Genomic DNA, 16888 nt, shown 5'->3' with positions numbered 1-16888 from the left:
GCTTCCAAGAAACACCCCTTTCCTGTCCCAGACTATGTGAAGGAGTTGTCTTACTGGAAATCAAGGGTCTCTTGGTTTGGATGGGATGGGGTGCTTTTGCCCTGCAGCTTGATTGAGTTACAGAATCTTTGAGCCCTTAGCACAAGAATGAGCTCCCTCCTCACCCCCCAGTACTGGGGATTGAACCCAGGCCTCGTGCAAGCTCACAGGCGCTCGACCACCAAGCCACACTCCCAGACTTTTCTAGTTCTATTTTTAAAATTTTGAGATGGGGTCTTGCAAAATTGCCCAGGCTGACCTTGAACCTGCGATTGTCCCATCTTAGCCTTCTGAGTATCTGGGAATGGCATGCATCACTGCACCCTAAAAGGATAATTTTTAATGGTAGAATCTTCAGGGATTTGAGGCAGTGAAGAAGAGATGCTATCTGGGGATAAGAGTGTCCTTAGGCTACTCCTAACTCACCTACATGAATGGCTGGTTCTGGGGAAGGAGGGACCACCAAGAGGAGGGGAATAGAGACAGAGGCCTCAGGAAGCCACCAGCCAGCTCCCCACTTGGCAGATTTCTGACTCTTCCTTCAGCTATGCTGTGAGGGGCTTGTCTTTAAGACCATTGAGCACAGCCCTGGTGCCCAATTTGGATCTCATTGTGCCAATGGCAACTGATGCTGAAGGAGAAAGGCCAGGCTCTGGGAGGGAATTGGGGAACACTCTGTGTGGTCCTTTCACCACAGGGGGGTGCTGGAAGCCTTTCTAGAACCCTCCTGCAATTCCAGCCCAAGACTGATGCCCCCCCAAAGCAGGTGGGGTTCCAGTGGTTGAATAAAATCCCACGGACATGGCGGCTATATCAAGTGACCCTCATGACCTTGGAGGAGGGCAAGAGAAGGCAATAATGGTGAAGTGTGCATGTGCCTGTGGGTAGTAGAGGTGGAGGCAAGCCAGGAAATGAGGGAGGTCGGGCCAGGGGCCAGTGGGTGGCAGTGCCTCTGGATGGGGTGGTCACCAGTGCCAGTCACCAAGCGTTTCTGTTCTTTTCCAGACACACACTGAGGCAGATGAACCATGCCACTTGCTTTGTCTAATGAGATGTGAGTGAGCGTGGCATGTCACTTCCAGGCAAAAGCTTTTAGATCCAGTGCTGAGTGGTGATGTCCCTTGCCCTCGAGCTGTGAGGAAAATCACGAAGGCTCATTGACCTGGATTTCTGAGTGATGATGGGGAGCAGAGCCTCAGCCCATCTGTGCTGAGGGTGAGATCTGGGGCATGTTTGCCACACAACTTACCCATCCTAAAGACACACCCAGTGTGGAGGGCAGGATGTCAGATTTCTAAGGAAGGTGGGAAGATAGGCTTGCTGGTTTTCTGTCACATGTGCCAGACTTAGAGGAGGTCAGGAGGAGAGAGGGAGAGGCTAGGGATATAGATTACTTTTAGGGGCTGTTCATCTCTCTGGCGAACCCTGGTTCTCAGGATTTGGGAATGGTGACACAATGAATAAAAATGCTCCATCTCCACAGAGCTGGCTTTGAATCTCAGCTCGGCCACTCTTTGGCCTTGGGTTTGGGCAACTTGCTTTCGCTCTGTGAAGTCTCAGTTCCCTTATCCTAAGAGTAAGTACCTATCTTGAGGAGTAGAGGAAACACATACAAAAGTATATATATATATATATATATATATATATATATATATATATATNAGGCACTCACAACCTGGCTGCTGAGTTTTGTTCTTTTCCTTTTCTTCTATCTACTAGCCCCTGTTTTTGGTGGGGGTGGAGGAGCAGGTGGACACCTCTCTCCGACAATCCTCCCGCTAGACATCATGGTCCCACTGCCTCTCACTCAGCTGCCTGTGCTGTTGATGTTACTACAGAACCATGAAACATGGACCATCCCAAACAGATGCTTTGTGCTACCCCAAAACTCTTTGGCCTGCCTGAGTGTGTGTGGGCACTCACATGCATGTACATGGTGGCTGAAAACGGAGGACACAATGGCCTAAGGTCAGCAAAAATTGTTTCTGGAAAAACTTGTACCAGCTCAGTGGAAATCTGACGATAAAGGTAGCTAGAGGTCATTTCAAAGACCAATGAGCCCCAAGCAGGTGGTGATGGTGATAAAGATGTTGGTGATTATGAGGTGATGGTGATGGTCACAATTACATTTGTTGAGCACCAGCAGGAGATGTCATGGTTCAGATCAGGTCTTTGATGTTGAGAAACCCTGGGTTTGAATCCTGTTCTGCTTCTTTCTATTATATTGGTTAACTTCTCAGTTCACTCTTGGGTAAATGTGAAAATAGTCTATGCCTTTTAGTGTTGTGTGAATGGAATGAGATAATGTTTCTCAGCACATACTCAAAACATGGTGAACATTGTCAGTGTTATTAGTCTCTTAGGCCAGGTACATGCATTTTCACATTTGGTCCTCCCCAAAAGGTTGTCACAGGAGTGTTATTAACCTCATCCCGCAAGAGGAAACAGAGGCACAGGGAATGAAAAAGCTGGTTCAAAGTCACTTACCTTGTAAATAAACACCAGAGTTTGGACCCTGGTTGATCTTATTCCAAATCCTTGGCCCTGTGTCTAAAGGCTTGTGGTAGGTTTTTCATTACAGCAGAAGATTGAAAATAGGAATGTCCACCAGCAGGGACAGCTTTAACAAGTTACAGGACATCCTCACAACATCCACAGATGTAAACAAAGTATTTAGGAAGATTTTTGAGATATGCTGAGAGAAAATGACATGGCATGAAACAGTGTATACTATATTTCCAAATATATTAGAGAAAATTAGTGAGCACATAGGTATAATTGTAATGTTTGTTTATTAATTTATTCATTCCACAAAGTTATTGAGTGCCTATTATATGATATATATTGCCAGGGGGGATTTCCTAAGCCTGACTTGGAGGAAGACCTTGGATTTGACCTACAAGGTGCCCTCTGCCAGCCTTGACTGGCTTTCCTGGAGGGACCCAAAGGCTGAGGGTAGAGTTGGTTTGGGCAGCCCTGATCACTGTCCATGGTGCTTAACCACCACCGTCCCTCTTTTGGAGAATTCACTTCCATTAAGAAAGAAACCACTCTAAAGCTGGACCATGGCCCAAATACTGAAAAGCTGAAGAATATGGAGAAATTTATGCACCAAGCTAAGCAAAGGTGATGATTCAAGTAAAAATATTAGTTAAAATACCAAATAGCAGCTGGATGCAGTGGCGCACACCTGTGATCCCAGCGGCTTGGGAGGCTGAGGCAGGAAGATCTAGAGTTCAAAGCCAGCCTCAGCAAAAGTGAGGCACTAAGCAACTCAGTGAGACCCTTTCTCTAAATAAAATACAAAATAGGGCTGGGGATGTGGCTCAGTGGTCGAGTGCCCCTGAGTTCAATCCTTGGTAACCCGCCCCCCAAAAAATCCAAATAGTTTATAATAAAATTAAACTATCTAGAAGTTTTCACTCATTAATATGTATATTTATAAATTATTATATATAATTACATATTCATTATACAATATATTTCTACTTTACATAAATTATATATTTTATGTCGTATATAATAGATCACATAATAGATTACATATGATTATAATATTCCTTTAAACATATTCATTATAAAAGTAAGCTTTATGGAAAAGTTTGAAGAAGAAAGCAAGAATATTCCAGTTCTATCACTCATAGCACAGTATTTCATCAATTCTAGATTTGGATTATAATTTAAATAATTTGTTTTTTTTCCCTGGTGCTGGGCATCTAACCCAGGGCCTCCTGCATGCTAAGGAGGTGTTCTCCCACTGAGTCACACCTCCCAGCCCCCACATCTTTTTTTTTTTCCAGTACTGGGGATCAAATCCAGGGCCCAGGGCATGCTAAGCAAGTGCTTTACAACTGAGCTACATCCCCAGACCTTTTCAAAACCTTTATTTTGAGACAGGGTTTTGCTACATTACTGAGACTGGACTCAAAGTTGTGATCCTCCTGCCTCAGCCTCCCAAGTAGATGGATTATAGGCATGTGCCATTGTGCTTGGATCCAAATAATTTTTTTTTGTATCACTAAAGAAATTCTTTCAATTAGACCATGTTGCAATGATTTTTATCACTTAGAATCTTTATTGAAATATCTCGTTTAGACTTATTTAAATATATATTTTTAAATCTACTTCTCACACGTGAACATAAAAAAGAAACTGGTCAATACATTTAATTTTATTTTTTAATTTTTTTAAAGAGAGAGAGAGAGAGAATTTTTTAATACCTTATTTATTTATTTATTTTAATTCTCGGCGGACACAACATCTTTGTTTGTATGTGGTGCTGAGGATCGAACCCGGGCCGCACGCATGCCAGGCGAGAGTGCTACCGCTTGAGCCACATCCCCAGCCCTCAATACATTTTAAAAATATCTTTACATTTAGAGTTCAACTCTTCTGAATCACTTTTTGAGTCAGTCATCTGTGCGTATGAGTGTATGTGTGTGAATACAATATTATCTTTTGTTTATCAAGAGTATTGATGATAAAGCATTTCTTGAAAGAATGAATATTCAGTTATTGCTTCTGGATTTATCTTCCAAGGTACTGATACACAGTTGAGTTTTGATGTTGGCACTTTCTTTATCTTACCAGAAGGTGTCAGCAATAACATGTGAAAGAAAGAAATCTGCATTTTTAGAATGGATGAAGCTGTAAATTTGGTAAACATTATTTCCAACATCTCTTTATGCTTGTATACAAAAAGAATGGATTGCTAGAAAGTTTTAGGTAAGTTTACACAGAAATGATTTTGTAAAAATTAACTCCTACTCTATATGTTTTATGAAAATGCAAATTAAACTTAATTTTACATCAAATTCATGAGAAGAAAAAGAGATTGAAGTAGATATGAAGGAACTATTGTACTTTAAATAGTTTTTCCACTCCAGGAGATATTAATTACCAAAAGATCCCCATAACCTTAAGAAAAAATCAATTATGAAAGCCATAAAACCATACAGAGGTTAGAGTCATTGATTTTTCAAAACTCAAGTTTTGATTTCAGATAATATTTAAAAAAAATTTTTATTGGAGTAAATCTGTACACAATTGGCTGAGTATTGACAAATGTATTCAGTGATGTACCCATCTCCATTATCCTGATGTAGAATATTCCCAAACATCTATCCCTTTTAGGCTGTTGCAGATTTGATACCTCCTATCTTCTGGCAATGGACTGACCTTCACTCTGTCTCTAGACCTTTGCCTCTCTTAGTATTAAAACATGTTGTTTAAATTTTATTTTTAATTGACAAATAACATTTGTATGTATTTATGGAATACCACATGATTTTTTTTATTTGTTGCTTTTATAAAGTTGGAAATTGAACCCAGGGCCTTGCACATGGTAGGCAAGTGTTCTATCACTGAGCTACATCTTCAGCCCCAATGTGATATTTTAATATATGAATGCATTGTGGAATAATCAAATCAGGCATATCCATCACTTCAAATAGTTATCATTTAATTGTGGTGAGAACATTTAAAATCCTGTTTTAGTTATTTGGAGATATACATTAACTATAGTCATCATACTGTGCAATAGAGAACCAGAATTTATTTTTCCTATTGAACTGAAAATCTATATTCTCTCTTGAGTTTGATTTATGATTCCACATATAAGTGAGATAATAATAATATCATGTTCTCTAGGTTCATCCATGTTGTTGCAAATGGCATAATTTCCCAGTTTTTGGTTTTTATAAAAGGCTGAACAGTATTCCATTGTGTATATAGAGCACATTTAAAAAAAATCTGTTCAGCTGGGCATGATGGTGTGTGCTTATAATCCCAGTTACTCAGGAAAATCAAAAGTTTGAGGCCAAACTCAGCAACTTGGCAAGACCCTGTCTCAAAATAAAAAGTAAAAGAGGGGCTGGGGCTGTAGCTCAGTGGTAGAGCACTTGCCTAGCACATGTGAGGCACTGGGTTTGATACTCAGCACCACTGAAAAATAAATAAATAAATAAAATAAAGGTATTTTGTCTATTTACAAGTAAAAATATTGTAGGGACAGATGAGGCAAGGCACTGGAGACAGCAGGAAACAGTTTTATTTGGCTGCAGCCAGGTTCAGAGGGCACAGCTTCTGCTGTAATCAGTCAATCCCCTGAATCCGGAGTTCAGGTAGTTTCAGAATTTTATACCCAGCATGTAAGGGGAGGGGCTCAGAAGTTCACAGTCTGCAGAAGTTCACATAAAAGAAGCTTTTTTTCTTTCACTGTTCTGGGCAAGTTAACCCTTGTAGGACAACACCTGAGAAGGGGAGAGCTTCTTCTCCCCTTTCTTTCCTCCCCCTGCCAGCTGTTACCATGGAGCCCAGTTGGTAACTTCTCTTATCTTAGAAATGTAGACATCTCTGTGAAGCCCAGCTCAAGGCCAGAGGCCTTGTTTACACATTTTTACAAACTACTGGATACATGTTTGTGAAAAACTAGTAAGGGGGTGTCCAGCACATGGAGTGCTGATTTCTTCCCGGCCAGTGGCCAAGTAAAACAGGGAAACACAGACAATAGGAAGTTTATCTACATTAAACTCTTTTGTAGAGACTCTTTTGCTGACAGTCCTAAAATCAGCCATGGTGAAGATTTCTGGAGAAGCCCAGTTGATACTTTTCTATGGAGAAAGGGAGTGTCACTACAAAAAAATAAAAAGTAAAAGAAGTGGTTGGGGGAAACTCAGTGGTACAGTGCCCCCCATCGTTTCAATCTTCAGGACCAAAATAAATAAATACATAAAATCTGTTTATTTGTTGATGGGCACTGAGGTCACTTCCATATCGTGGCTATTGTGAATAATTCTTCATGAAACATGACCATGCAGACGTCTCTTTGACTTGCTGACTTTGATGGCTTTAGAGATATACTCAGGATTAGTAGGTAATATGGTAATTTTTTCTTTTTAGGAACTACATACAGTTTTTCAAAATGGCTGTACTAATCTGCAATCCCATTAATAAGGCATAAAGCTTCCCTTTTCTCTACATACAACACTTATGTTTTGTTTTTTTAAATAACAGCCAATCAAACAGGTATGAGATGAGATCTCATGGTTTTGATTTGCATTGCTCTTATGAGTGAAGATATTGGGCTTTTTTTTTATATTTCTGTTGGCCATTCATATGTTTTCTTCTGAGAAATAACTATTTAAGTCCTTTGCCCATATTGTAATGGGGTTGTTTGTGTTCTTGCTATTTATTTATTTATTTGAGATAGGGTCTTGCTAAGTTGCGCAGGCTGGTCTCAAATTTGCAGTCCTCCTGCCGAAGCCTATGGAGTAGCTAAGATTAGAGGTGTGCACCACCATGCCCTGCTTGAATCCTTGTTATTAAGAAGTTTGAGTTCCTTATACATTTGGGATATTAGCCCCTTAGCTGATATATGATTTGCAAATATTTATCCCTCCCCCACTCTTTTTTTTTAATATTTATTTTTTAGTTGTAGTTGGACACAATACCTTTATTTTATTTATTTATTTTTATGTGGTGCTGAGGATCGAACCCAGGGCCTTGTACCCAGGGCCTCATTCATGTTAGACTAGTGCTCTACCACTAAGCCACAACTTCAGCCCCTCCCCCCACTCTTAGTAGGTTGTTTCTTCATTTTTTTAAATCACCAAAATATTTTTATTTTTGTTATTGTTGACACATACAACACTGAATTTCTATCATTTCATTTGGTTTCCTAAATGTTATCAAGGATGCATTAAAAATGTATGTTTAAAACCAGGATCAAGCAGAATTAATATTATTAAAACGACCATATTACCAAAAGCACTATACAGATTCAATGCAATTCCCATCAAAATCCCAATGGCATTCCTCACAGAAATAGAATACGCAATTATGAAATTCATCTGGAAAAATAAGAATAGCTAAAGCAATTCTAAGCAGGAAGAGTGAAACAGGTGGTATTGCTATACCAGATCTTAAACTATACTACAGAGCAAAAGTAACAAAAACAGCATGGTACTGGCACCAAAACAGGCTGGGGGACCAATGGTACAGGATAGAGGACACAGAAACTAACCCACAAAACTACAACTACCTTATATTAGACAAAAGTGCTAAAAGCATGCACTGGAGAAAGGATAGCATCTTCAACAAATGGTGCTGGGAAAACTGGAAATCCATAAGCAACAAAATGAAATTGAATCCCTATCTCTCACCATGCACAAAAGTTAACTCAAAATGGATCAATGATCTAGGAATTAAACCAGTGACTCTGCATCTAATCGAAGAAAAAGTAGGCCCTAATCTCCATCACATGGGGTTAGGCCTCAATTTCCTCAGTAAGACACCTATAGCAAAAGAATTAAACCAAGAATCAACAAATGGGATGAATTCAAACTAAAAAGTCTTTTTTCAGCAAGAGAAATAATATGTGAGGTGAATAGGGAGCCTACATCCTGGGAACAAATTTTTATCCCTTACACATCAGATAGAGCTCTAATCTCTAGGGTATACAAAGAACTCAAAAAGCTATACACCAAAACAAACAAACAAACAAACAAATAACCCAATCAACAAATGGGCCAAGGACCTGAACAGATACTCCTCAGAAGAGGATATACAATCAATCAACAAATATACAAAAAAATGCTCATCATCTGTAGCAATCAGAGAAATGCAAATTAAAACTACTCTAAGATATCATCTCACTTCAATAAGAATGGCAGCCATGATGAAGACAAACAACAACTGCTGGCGAGGATGCGGGGAAAAAGGTACACTCATACATTGCTGGTGGGACTGCAAATTGGTGCAGCCAATTTGGAAAGCAGCATGGAAATTCCTTGGAAAGTTGGGAATGGAACCACCATTTGACCCAGCTATTCCTCTTCTCGGACTCTACCCAAAGGACCTAAAAACAGCATACTACAGAGACACAGCCACATCAATGTTTATAGCAGCACAATTCACAATAGCTAGACTGTGGAGCCAACCTAGATGCTCTTCAATGGATGAATGGATAAAAACAAATGTGGCATATATATACAATGGAATATTACTCAGTACTAAAAAATAATAAGATCGTGGCATTTGCAGGGAAATGGATGGCATTAGGGCAGATTATGCTAAGTGAAGTTAGCCAATCCCCCCCCCAAAAAATGCCGAATGTCTTCTCTGATATAAGGGGGGTGACTCAAAATGGGGAAGAGAGGAAGAGCATGGGAAGAAGATTACCTCTAGACAGGGAAGAGGGGTAAGAGGGAAAGGGAGAGAGAAAGGGAATTGCATGGATGGTGGAAGGAGACCCTCATTGTTATACAAAATACATGTATGAAGATGTGAAAAAAAAAAGAATAGCATTACCCTAGGATTAGGTAGAGAGAAGTGGAGGGAAGGGAAGGGAGGAGTTGGGGAGATAGGAAGAATAATAGAATGAAACAGACATTATTATTACTGTATGTATATATGTGACTGCTGACCAATGTGATTCTGCAACCTGTATACTCAGAAAAATGAGAAATTATATCCCATCTGATTCAAATGTATGATATGTCAAGATCATTGTACTGTCATGTGTAACTAAGTAAAACAAAACAAAACAAAACAAAAAAAAAAACAACCCAGGATCAGTGGCACATACCTGTAATCCCTGCTACCCAGAGGCTGAGGCAAGAGGAACACAAGTTCAAGAAAACTCTGGGTAGCCAGGCATGGTGGCACACACCTGTAATCCCAGAGGCTTGGGAGGCTAACGCAGGAGGATGGCGAATTCAAAGCCAGCACTCAGTAAACTAGCGAGGCTCTAAAGCAACTCAATGAGACCCTGTCTCTAAATAAAATATAAAAAGGGCTGGGGATGTGGCTCAGGGTTAAGCATCCCTGGGTTCAGTTCCTGGTAAAAAAAAAAAAGGAAAGAAACCAAGACAACTCTGGGCAACCTAGCCAGATCTGGTCTCTAAATAAATAAATAGGGCTAGAGATGTGGCTCAGAGGAGCACCTCTGGTTTCAATCCCCAATACTGCCAAAAAATTTGAAGAAATAAGACACATTGAGAAGTTCTCTATAAACATAATCCTTTCTCAATATATTTTTCTACTTTGTTTCATACATAAATCATTTACTCTATAAAACCAAAAATAAAACTATCAACTCTCATGGTCTAGAAGTACATACAAATTTTGGAGTTTGAGAAAATATTCTCTTTGATCTTCTAAATAGCAGATAAAATTTGCAGTGTTTAGAATCATTCAAAGGCTTATCACAAATTCTTATTTTCTCCCAACTTGTTCTGCTAATAATAGACCTTTCAGTTTACTTGGTGAAGATGCCATGCATTTAAAAAGTCAAAATGGTCAAAAGTTGAGATTAAAAAAAAAAGCATTGAAAATGGCCATCTAAGTATCACTAAAACTTATTAAAACCCCTTCAGGTCAGAATGGTGGTGCATGTCTGTAATCCTAGTGGCTCAGGAGGTTGAGGCAGGAGAATCCCAAGTTCAAAGCCAGCCTCAACAACTTAGTGAGGCCCTAAGCAACTTAGCAAGATCCTGTCTTAAAATAAAAAATAAAAAGGGCTGGGGATGTGGCTTACTGGTTAAGCTCTGCTGGGTTTAATCCACAGTTCCAAAAAAATTAAAAATAAAAAGCAAAAAATTTCGACATTGCTGAATGCAGTAATTTCACTGAACATTCTTGAACAACGAAATCTTCAAATCCTCTCAAGGAGCTTGACAAATCTCATCAGGATTTCTCAGAAAGTCAGCTTGTCATAGTCTTGTGTACTTCCTTATTAACTGATGATAAAGCTTCTAGGTTAATTCCTTCTTCACAAAGCTGTACACAAATAGTCAGCTTCCATATCTCACCCACTATTTAAAATTCTTGAAATCTCAAGCAGAACTTTCTTGTGCAGCGTGCTCTTGTTCTTTCATGAGATGATGTAGCAAGAAATGCAAGCCCCTCAACTTTGCACTTTCTAGCCTCCAGAACTGGTGAGAATTCCATAGGATTGTCTTCCTCCAGAAGTGGAGGCTGATGTAGATAACCCGTCCAGGGTCACCCTCACTGCATTCAGATTCACTGCCACAGGGAAGATGCCGGAGAGTGGCTGCCATCTGCCACAGTAGTGGCCTAGGGAGGTGGGAGAAGGGCTGACTCTAGACAAGAGCTTATTTCTTTACTCTTGGATGTTTTCTTTCCTGTGCTGAAACTGTTTAGTTTGAGGTAATCCCGTTTTTCTATTTTTGCTTTCATTGTCTGTGCCTTTGGGGTTATATCCAAGAAATCATTCACTGCCAGACCAATATTGCAGGGATTCCCCCCTATATTTTCTTTTTCCAGTCTCCCCAGTATCATTTATGGAAGGGACTGTTCTTTTTCTATTGTGTGTTCTTGGCACATTTGTCCAAGATCAACAGGCTATAGATGTATGGGCTATTTTGGACTCTCTGTCTTAGTCTATTGGTCAGTATGTCTGTTTGTTGTTGTTTTTAAATATTTTTTTTTGTTGTAGATGGACACAATGCCTTTATTTTATTTATTTTTATGTAGTGCTGAGAATTGAACCTAGTGCCTCACATGTGCTAGGCGAGTGCTCTACCACTGAGCCACAACCTCAGCCCAGTATGTCTGTTTTTAATGCCAGCACCATAGCTTTGTGATATATTTTGAAATACGGTAGGATGATGCTTCCAGATTTATTCTTTTTTTTTTTTTTGTCAAAATTGCTTTGACTATTTGGGATCTATTTGGGATCCATACAGATTTTGAATTTTTTCCTCTCTCTGTTAAAAAATGACATTGAAGTTTTGATAGAAATTGCATTTAATTTGTAGATCTCTCTGGGTGGTATGCAATCTAATTAATAATCCATTAATTAAATCTATCAATTTAAGTCAATAATCAAATTTATTAAGTTGATTAATTTAATTAATATTATTAAAACACAATATTAATTTTAGCAATCCAAGAACATGGGGTATCTTTCCATTTATTTGTGTTATCTTCAATTTCATCTATGTCCTATAGTTTTCAGTAAAAAGATCTCTCACGTCCTTGTCTAAATTTACTCCCATGTATTTTATTATTATTATTTGTTATTATAAGTGGGATTATGTTCTTTTTAAAAAATTATGTGTGTATTAATTTCTTTTTCAGACAGTTGGTTGTTAGTGGATAGAAATGTTAATGATTTTTTAAAATATTTTTTTAGTTGTAGGTGGACACAATACCTTTTTATTTTATTTAGGTGGTGCTGAGGATGGAATCTAGGGCCTCACACATGCGAGACGTATTTTATACTAATGAACCACAGCCCCAGCCCCAATGTTAATGATTTTTAAAAGTTGATTTTGTATCCTGAAACTTTACTAAATTTTGTTTATCAGTTCTGAGAGTTTTTTAGGGTAAGTCTTTACATATAAAATAATGTCATCAGTAAACAGAGACAGTTTTACTTCAACCTTTCTTATTTGCATGCCTCTTATTTCTCTCTCTTGCCTAATTGCTCTGGCTAAGCAGTGGGAGAGGGCATCCTTGTCTTGTTCCTGATCTTAAAGGAGAAGCCTTGAACTTTTCACCACTCAGTATGTTAGATGTTAATGGGTCTGCCATATCTAGCCTTTAGTGTATTGAGGAACATTCCTTCTGTACCTAATTTGTTGAGAGCTTTTATCATAAAAGGATATTGAATTTTGTTAAATGTTTTTTTTCTGCATCTATTGGGATCATCCTAAGGTTTTTGTTCTTCCTTTTGTTAATATGGTGACTCATTTTTATTGATTTGCATTTGTTGAACCAACCTTGTATTCCAGGGATAACTTCCACCTGATCACAGTGGATGATCCTTTCAATGTACTGTTGAATACAGTTTGGTAGTATTTTGTGAGGAGTTTTGCACAATGCTCATCAGTGATATTTGCCTGTAGTTTTCTTTTAGTGTATTGGTGTTGATATTGGGGTGATGCCGGCCTTCTAGAATGAGTTTGAAAGTATTTCCTCCTATTCAATTTCTTGGAAGAGTTTCAGAAAGACTGATATTATTTATTTGTAAAATGTTTGGTAGCAGAAATATCTAGTGAAATATCTGGTTCTGGGCTTTTCTTTGATGGAAAGCTATTACTGATTTCACATCTTTTTTCATTATTGATTAGCTTATAGTTCATATTACTTCATGATTCCATTTTAGTAGGTTGTATGTAGTTAGGAATTTATCCATTTCTTCTAGGTGATTTAATTTGTTGGCATATAATTATTTATAGTAGTCTCTTAAGATTTTTTGTATTGCTATGGTACTATTTAAAATGTCTTTCATTTCTGATTTTACTTTATGCTCTTCTCTCTTTTTTATTGTTCTAGAAATTTTCTACAAAAACAACTCTAAATTTCATGGATCTTTTCAATTGTATTTATAGTTTATATGTCGCTTATTTCTGCTCTTTGTTATTTCCTTCCTTTAGCTAACTTTTGACTTAGTTTGGTCTTCTTTTTCTAGTTCCTTGAGGAGTGACACTAAACTATTTATTTGAGATCTTTCTCTTTTTTTGATATAGGCATTTCTTACAATAAATTTCCCTCTTAGAACTTCTTTGTTCCATTTTTGTTTGTCTCAAGATATCTTTTTTTTTTTTTTTTGTATACCAAGAATTGAACTCAGGGGCATTTAATCACTGAGCCACATCCCCAGCCCTTTTTATTTTTTATTTTGAGACAGGGTCTTGCTACATTGCTTTGGGCATTGCTAAATTGCTGAGACTGGCCTTGAACTTGTGAGCCTCCTGCCTCAGACTCCCAAATTGTTGGGATTACAGGTATGTGCCCCTACACCTTGCTACTTCAGAAATTATTTATAATTTGGACAAACAATGACTTTAGGGGAGGAAGGAATATTTGTTTTTGGGAAAGGAATATTTTATCATTGACATTGTTTAGAATTGCTAGTGCACAGTGATAGGAAAACAAGACTTCTTTTTTTTTTTTAGTAAGTTTTCTTATTGTTTTTTAAACTATCTGCGGTAATGTAACCCTTTTTGCCTGCACTCAACAGACTGCTGTCACACCCTGTCTTTGGAATGTTCCTGTTTTTCTCTTTTGCTGATTCTCATTTAGGAATCAACATTTTCCTCTTATTTATTCCCTTCATCATGACATCATGAAAGCATATCTTTCAGTATATTTTGGAGAAACAGTGTGTAGGGAGTAAACTTCTAAGCATGACATATCCGAAAATATCTTTATTATCCCAGTTTTTTATTTTTAAATTTTAAATTAATAGAGTAAAATTAACTTTTACACAGTAAGGTTGACTTTTTCCTTGTCCTTTGTCCAGTTCTAGGGATTGAACCCAGGGCCTTGCACAGGCTAGGCAAGTGCTCTTCTACTGAATCCCGTCTCCAGCCCTAAAGTTGACTTCTTCGACATACAGTTTGTGAATTTTAACACATCTTCCCTCATGTAATCTCCATAGAATATGAACAGTTTCACCACCTCAAGAATTTCCCTCATTTTACTTCTTTGTGGCCACTCTCCTCCCGATCCCTAAGCCCTGGAAAGCACCAATTGGTTATGTATCATACAGAATGACAATATATAACTTTTGGAAACTTGCTTCTTTTGTTCAGCAGATGCCTTTGAGATTCATCCAAGTGGTTGCAGGTGTGAACACTCCATTGATTTATAGCACTGAGTAGGATCGCATTTCACAGATGTCCCATGGTATGTTCATCCATTCACCCAAGAACAAGGAGCTATTTTCCAGTTTTTTTTAATTATAAACTTACTATGAGTATTCATGTATAAGTTGTTGTGTGAATGTATGTTTTAATTTTTCTAGGGTTAATATCAAGGAATTGCCAAGACACATGGTAAGTATATGTTTAACTACGTAAGGCTGCTTCACTGTTTTCCAGAGTGGCAATATCATCTGATATTCCCACCTGCAATGTCTGGGAGTTCCAGTTGCTTCACATCACTTGTCAGCATTTTGCTTTGTTTTATTGTAATTTTAGCCTTTTTGATAGGCGTGTGATACTATATTTCCCTAATGCCTAATGTACATGGACACAATACCCATTTTGTTCTTTTCAAAATTGTTTTGGCTCTTCTAGTTCTTTTGCCTTTTCACATACATCTTAAAATAACCAAAAAACTTGTGATTTTTTTTACCGACAGTGTATTGTATCCAAACATACATTAACTGGGAGATAAATCACATCTTAACAATATTAAATCTTCTGTCCAGGAACATGGTATGCTTTCTCATTTATTAAGTTCTTCTTTTATTTCTTTGATCAACATTTTGTAGTTTTCAGCACATACATCCTATACATACTTTGTTAGCTATATACCTATGTTCTTCCTTTTAAAAGTGATATTAAATGATTTTCTTCATAGTTTTATTTTTAATTGTCCCTTCTTGGCATTCTGCCATCTTGATAAACACACTTACTAATTTTAGCAGTATTTTTGCAAATTCCTTCGAAATTCCAACATAGGCAATTATATTGTCTGAGGATACTGATACTTTATAGACCTCTTATTTCTTTTTATTGCCTTAATTCACTGGTTGGGAATTTTGTTACAATGTTACATAGGAATGGTGAGAGTGGCCTTCCTTGCTTTTTTAAAATTCTCACAGATTCTTACACATGAGTGTCTATTTAGATATTTGAGGAAAGAAAGAGACAATTGAGGGCTGGGGAGGTGGCTCAAGCGGTAGTGGGCTCGCCTGGCATGCGGGCGGGGCACTGGCTTCGAGCCTCAGCACCACATAAAAAAAATAAAATAAAGGTGTTGTGTCCACCGAAAACTAAAAAATAAATATTAAAAAATTCTCTGTCTCTCTCTTAAAAAAAAAAAAAAGAGAGAGAGACAATTGGGAGTCCTTTCACCATCCTCTTATACCTAATTGGTATTTTGGCTGAGATTAGAATTATATATTGAAAACCTTTTCCCTCAGAATGTTGAAGGTATTTTTTGATTTTTTCGTCTAGCATCCAATTTGCTTTTGAGAAATCTGAAGTTGTTCTGCTGCTGCTTGTTCTTTTGAGGGTGATCTGTTCCTCATCTCGGAAGGTTTCTAGGGCTTTCTTTTTTGTCCTTAGTGTTTTCTAATTTCATGCAAAAGTGTTTAGTGTGCATTTTATTTCTTCTGATAGTGTTTTGTTTGCTCTTTCAATCTGGGAAATTTCTTGTGTAAGCTCTTTGGTAGTTAATTCACCTCTGTAGTTGCCATTCTTTTGAAAATTCTTACTGAAATAATTTCTAAGCCTCCCATATATTATCTCCAGTTCTTTATCATTTAAAAATTTTTTATTCTGTGGTCAGAGGATATTTCCTCAACTTGATCTTACAATACTTTGGTTGAAGTTAAAGTTTCTGTAAATATATTTTAATTCCCAAGCAAACAGAGCTCTTTTTTTGTTTTCTAGTTTTTTTTTTCATACAATCATGTACTTATATTATAGATATTGTATCTTCTTACTTTCCTTTGAAGAAACTAATAATGAACTTTTTAAAAAAAAAATAGACATCTTGGGGCTGGGGATTGTGGCTCAGCGGTATAGCGCTCGCCTAGCACGGGCAGGGCCTGGGTTCGATCCTCCGCACCACATAAAAATAAAGGCACTGTGTTGTGTCCATCTACACCTAAAAAATAAATATTAAAAAAAAAGAAACACAGTCAAGAACAAATAAACCACAATTTAAAAAAAATAGGCGTCTTATGTTCCTTTCATCATTTTAAGCTTTCTTTTATTCATTTTTGTATTTATTTTGTTTTTCTTTTCCATGTTGGAGGCCTTCTTTAAATTACTGTGATGTCTGGTTGTCTGTATCCGTGTAGGAGATTGCTTAGAACCCCCACATACAGGCAGGGCTTTTATACTGATGGATTTTACTTTAGAGC

At 37.7% G+C, this 16888-nt stretch overlaps 1 long non-coding RNA gene across 1 annotated transcript; it reads left to right on the top strand.

Annotated features, from left to right (window-relative positions):
* The first annotated feature begins 13730 nt into the window (after nucleotides 1–13730).
* On the top strand, nucleotides 13731–15295 carry LOC125611873. Its single transcript, XR_007342106.1, has 3 exons — nucleotides 13731–13793; nucleotides 14312–14697; nucleotides 14816–15295. It is a non-coding gene; the product is annotated as an uncharacterized LOC125611873 (long non-coding RNA).
* The last annotated feature ends 1593 nt before the right edge of the window (nucleotides 15296–16888 follow it).

This window comes from Marmota marmota, unplaced genomic scaffold (genome assembly GCF_001458135.2).
Source record: "Marmota marmota marmota unplaced genomic scaffold, marMar, whole genome shotgun sequence".
In the NCBI taxonomy this organism is placed as follows: Eukaryota; Metazoa; Chordata; class Mammalia; order Rodentia; family Sciuridae; genus Marmota; species Marmota marmota.
This window is presented reverse-complemented; position numbering and strand designations above follow the sequence as displayed.